At 30.3% G+C, this 6,000-nt stretch overlaps 1 long non-coding RNA gene across 2 annotated transcripts in view; it reads left to right on the forward strand.

Annotated features, from left to right (window-relative positions):
- LOC308640028 overlaps positions 1–5,651 on the forward strand; it is a 64,050-nt gene extending 58,399 nt beyond the window's left edge. For both annotated transcript variants that reach the window (XR_014020156.1, XR_014020157.1), the window contains exon 3: positions 5,560–5,651. This is a non-coding gene — a long non-coding RNA (uncharacterized lncRNA). The remainder of the gene's footprint in view (positions 1–5,559) is intronic.
- Positions 5,652–6,000: the final 349 nt, after the last annotated feature.

The raw sequence follows: 6,000 nt of genomic DNA on the forward strand, positions 1-6,000 counted from the left end.
AGTGATTACAATGTAGAGAATGAAAATGGTTTCAAAGCATTTTAGTGTTTTTGTCTAGAAAAAAATGTTTGAGAAAATAATTTTGTAGACTCTTATAGGATATTTTCTCTTTCTTTTTTTCCTAATGAGGGTAACATTAAAAAGACTTCTTTAGTTACCAAGAAAATAACAAAATGTGACATATTCCATCAAAAAAAATATTGATATCTCTATGTAATCTTTGGTCACCACTTGGTCTCCAATGAAATAACCTTGGGATTTGAAGAGAAAAGTGACAGTAGACATATCAAATTAGGTAGAAATCAATGAAGCAAAGAATACAGATAAGAGGTCCAAAATTAAAGAGGAATTCACATTTTAAAATGTTAATTGATAAGCTAAAATCTGACAGAAAATGTTTTTTCAAACCTTGGTTTGTTTCAGTTGCAATCATTAAAGAGCATTTCATACTCTCTGTTTACCATGTATATCAATTATTTAAGCTCCTTCTTGTTCTTCAGTGATCTCCCTACATTTCAATTAACAAAATATTGTAGGAAAATCAAAAGAAGAGGGGCTGGGCATGTGGCTCAAGTGGTAGCTCGGTTTCCTGGCAGGCATGCAGCCTGGGTTCGATCCTCAGCACCACATACAAACAAAGATGTTGTGTCCACCGAAAAAAATAAATATTAAAATTCTCCCTCCCTCTCTCTCTCTCTCTCTCTCTCTCTCTCTCTCTCTCTCTCTCCCCCCACAACACTCTCTCTCTCTCTTTAAAAAAAAAAAAGAAAATCAAAAGAATACATAGGTAAGTGAAAGGAAATGTGGCATAGTGACACAGAGGCCAAACTGCCAAGCTTTATTTATATCAACAGGTTAATTTAGGTCATTGGTATCACTAGTACATACTGTTCACTTTATTACTAGGTAGATTACAAACTTAGCAACATTATGTAGCTTATTTATCAGTTATATACTAAGTTGCAATGTGCAGTGTTAGGAGTTTGTGTAGCTCTCAAGAAAGTCCATTGTATAAACTTACTGTTTTATGGACAGATTTAGACTCAGTGAACCATTGTGCTTGTCTAAAAAGAGAGGTTCTTTATTCCAAGGAGTTGTGTGCCAGAGATTATGTATCAGGCTGATAATACTCTGGTGCAGAGCCTTTTCAAGCAGGGCACTGCCATAGCAGATTTACATTACACATGTATTTAATTACTTGACTAGTTCCTAGAGAAAATTGCAGGGCATTCTAAGGTGGGGAAACAAAGTCTTGTCACCCCTACAAATTATTCCACAATGACTGTGAGGATATGCATAACCTGGCATTTATTTGCATTTGGAGGCTCCCTAGAAAATCTGCTCATTTCCAAATATCTCTAGGCAAACCATTGTAAGATATTAATATTACAGGAGAGTTTCTTTAATATAATTTAAATATTTATTCATTCAAATTTTTCTCATCAGAACTTTATATGAATGCTTATATTGAATATTCTGTAAAGTTTTTCTGCCATATAATGAATAGCAGTATTTCACAATACCTGCTCCTAGTGGTTCTGTAAGTATAGCTGATCAATGTGGTTTAAAGAAGAATTTTCAGGGCTGGGGCTGTAGTTTAGTGGCAGAGGGCTGGCCTCACACATGTGAGGTATTGAGTTTTATCTTTAGCACTACATAAAAATAAATGGATGAAATAAATGCATTCTATCCATCTATGGCTACAAAAATTAAAAGAAAGATTTCTATTGTAATACAATTATTCATAATATTGTAGGTAACATTTCTCTAATTCTTGTGTCTTTTTTGACTCTCACTCTTTAGAGAGCTTCAGTGTTGTTCATTATGTTTTCTCACATTAGTGATCCTGTTTTTGTTTTTATATCTATATGTAATAATTGAATAGAAATTATCATGACTTGTCACTTTAGGACAACATTAGATAAAATTAAACTGCATGTGACCCATATGCCAATTTTCAATCAAGTTTTCCATGCTTTTACTTACAAGTACAAATAATACCCCTGTTTTATATATGATTGTATATTGCCTTGATTATTTACTCTGCTTTTGTGCTTAATCATGTAATGTATCTAAGGTTTGTTTATATATATATATATATATATATATATATATATATATATATATATATACACACACACACATACATACACACACACACACACACACATACATACACACATACACACATACATACACACGTACACACATACACATAGAGCAGATTGAACACAGAGGTTCTTGTAATATTGAGCTACATCATCACCCCCTTTTGACTTTTAGTTTGAAATAGACTCTTGCTAAGTGGCAAAAGTTGGAATTGTATTTCCATGTTTCAGCCTTCCATGTAGCTAGAATTAATGGCATATTCATCATCTCTACATATATAAATCTGTTCTTTTGTCTAGGAGTAAGACATTAGCTTTTTAAATGTACCATAAAGATGTTTACAATTCTTTTATCTTTTATATATTTGTCAAATATGTAATTGTGTTCAAAACTGTATATCTTTGCTGAATTATTATCTTATATATTTTAAATTTACTGGTCAGTTCTGTTCATTCAAATTTTTTTGTAACTTTTTTTTACTAGAAAATTTGTATCACATTTTTTCTTCAAACAAGTTCTCCTTTTCCTTACTTTTTCATCCCTAATGCCATTCCTTTTGGTCTTTATATTTGGCTACAGTAGATATCTCTCAGAAGTAGAATTACCTGGTATTTTTTTTGGGGGGGTGTGAATTACTATTTTACTTAACATACTCTCCTGAATGTTGATCCTTGTAGATATTATATAATTTATTATCTTTGAAAAGATTTTTAACTTTTTCATTCCAAATTGCCTTCATGTAGTCATTTGAAATGATATTTGATTTTCTTGCCACATTGGTCTCTTTTGAATGTTGTTAAATGAGAATAGGTCTGTAAATATATTTTGATTGGACCATCAAGTTGAGGGCTAATTGATATACTTTCAATTTTATTACCCTTGGCTTTCTCATTTAACCTCATTCCATTGAATATTGTAGCTTTTATTATTTTATATCAGGAATTACTATTTAAATTTTTTTAGTATGTGTACTTATTGATGTGCCAAGAATATTCTAAAGAATTGTTCAAATAACTTATTTTGTTTACACAAAAATAATATTGATTGTTTGGTATTACATAGTCTTCTTAGATTTTTGGGGGTGCTACTGGCATTTTTTATTTCTAAGAACAGGTGCTTAACCACTGAGCCACATCAACAGCTCTTTTTGGGGAAGGGTACTAGGGATTGACCTTAGGGGCACTTGTCCACTGAGCTACATCTAAAGCCCCATTTTTTTTATTTTACATAGAATCATGGTCTCCTTGATTTGCTTAGCACCTTGCTGTTTATGAGGCTGGCTTTGAACTCACAATCCTGCTGTTTCAGTCTCCCAAGCTGCTTGAATTACAGGTGTATATTACTGTGCCTAGCTGGCAGCTGTTTTTATATTTTATTTTGTGACAGTGCCTAGGTAAGTTGCTTAGGGCCTTGCTTAATTGCTGAATTTGGCTTTAAACTCATATTCATAAATTTTGAATATCACTTTCACTTTTGCTTTCCAACTTATTATTTTATGTTACAAAGCAACTTCTATATTTTAATATATTTAACATTTGTTTTGTATTTTTACCCTGATCTCTTTGGAACAATATTCCATACACTATAAAGAAGATTGCCTCTGTAAACCTAATTAGTTTTTAATGCTTTTTGAAGTATTTTCATTCCCTGAGTACTAATGCAATGATATTTTTTTTTATTTACATCAACTGGGGATTGATGTATCCTACTATTACTGTGTTGCTTTTTATGCTGTTGAATTTTTTTCTGTGATTTCTTTCTATATATAAAAAATATGATTGGAGTTACAAATATTTCGACTATGATTTTATTCCAGTGATTAGTCATATTTATCTTTATATGATATTGTACTTTGTCTCTCATTTATATAATTATTATCACCTTTGCAATTTTGAATATAATATTTGTTATATCTTTTTGTTTTTAGACTTGTGTGACCTTGTATCTTAAGAAAACATTATGTAGATTTGCATCTAACATAGTTAATATACTTTTAGTTTTAATCTTGTTAATCACATTGTTTTCTGTTTAGTTTTTTACAAATTAGTTTATTTCTACTTAAATTCCTGATGAGAAAGAACTTATTTCTGCAGATTTCAAATTTTGTTGATTTTTTTATACTTTTTTCTACTATGAAAAAAACTGCCTTAATTTTTCTACTATGAAAAAAAAACTGCCTTAACAACATCAATTTTTTCATAGATTTTATGGTGATTATTTTATTTTATTACCTTCAATGTTTATTTTATCATTACTTTGGAATTATATAAGTACATAGGATCTCACTGAGGTGCTTAGTGCCTCACCATTGCTGAGTCTGTCTTTGAACTTATGGTACTTCTGCATCAGTCTCCCCAGATACTGGGATTACAGTCATGTACCACATCTTCCAGCAGTACCTGTGTATTTTAATTAATTCTAGCCTTTGATATATTTTCTTCCTCAAATATCTAATTTGTGAGAGTGTGTGTGTGTGTGTGTGTGTGTGTGTGTGTGTTTGGTGCTGGGGATTAAGCCCATCCTTTTGCATGTGAGGGAAGAATTCAAACATGTGAGCTGTGTCCCCAGCCTGAGACATTGTTTTTAAAAGAATATTTTTAGTATATAATTTCTAACTTTTCTGTTGCTATTTTTTCTATTTTTTTTTTCAATTTTCTACATTTATATTTAGTTTATTAAATGCATGTCAGGTGGTTTTCTGGCATTACTTAGATAATTAACAACATCAATTTTTGAACTCTCAATTACTAGTATTACATTGTTTGTTTGCTTGAGTTGATTATACTTTTTATTGTGTGAGCTATTATCTTCATTGGGACATTTCTATTCAAAATCTGTTCAATTAGATCATTATAGTCATTTTGGAAAATATTTGGAAGTTACAAAGTAAACAAAAAAGGTGATGTGCAATGATATATAAATTTAATTCCATATAACTGAAAAGCTGAGACAGTGGAATGCCAGTTTAAAATAAATTTCAGCATCTTTTTCATAAACTGTCTTTTAAAAAAAAATATATAGATATAGAAATAGAGAAATGCCTGTGGATCTAGTTTGGTGATAGAATACCCCTGTGTTCTCTTATGAAATAATCCCCCCAAAGATAAAAATATAAATAAACAAATAAAAGATATTCATTTCCTGAAACATTTGAGTCACAGGTGGATTCTGAATATGTTGAAGTGAAAGGCTATGATTTGACATTGTTGTAGTAATATTAGTCAGTTTGCATTTTGTCCTCATCTGTGGTGCTATAATTTCTTAAGATAATTTTCAAAATTCTCAAAGCTTTTGTCATCATTTTGTAGTAAATTCTATATATTTCTTGAGTAAAAATCACCTTGAAACATACTGTTCTGTGGCTATTCCCCCCCACTTTGATAAAGTTTTATATAATTGCAGAGTTTTTCACCATAGTAAGTGAAATAACTTTCTATTTTTTTTTTTTAGGTATGTCTTCTAATCAAAACCAAGAATTTTCAGGAGAGCAAGAAATACAATATTTTTTGCAAAACTTGAAAAAGCAAAGGTATGGAAAGCAGGGAAGTTAATACTTCATTTTAAACAAGAAATTGAAATTGAAAGAGAGGGAAGTTCAGAAAATTTGTCTTAATGAATGGAAAAAAAACATGAAAATTATTTATTCAAAAAATTACAAGTTCATCAGGTTATATTATTACAAAAATCTCAGAAGACTGACTGCTCATCTAGTGCCATTCAGTTTTTCTTTCATTAAAACTTTAAATTACACTATTGTAATTGTAAAATTTTTACTACTCAGTATTTTTTGTAAAACCACTTGCAATACACAATATTTTAAATTGCAAAAACATGTATCAAATTACATTTACACAATGTTTACAGGGCATTATTAAGCTGTATCTTAAAAAT

Source organism: Spermophilus citellus (genome assembly GCF_964194105.1).
Source record: "Spermophilus citellus genome assembly, contig: SCAFFOLD_220, whole genome shotgun sequence".
NCBI lineage: Eukaryota > Metazoa > Chordata > Mammalia > Rodentia > Sciuridae > Spermophilus > Spermophilus citellus.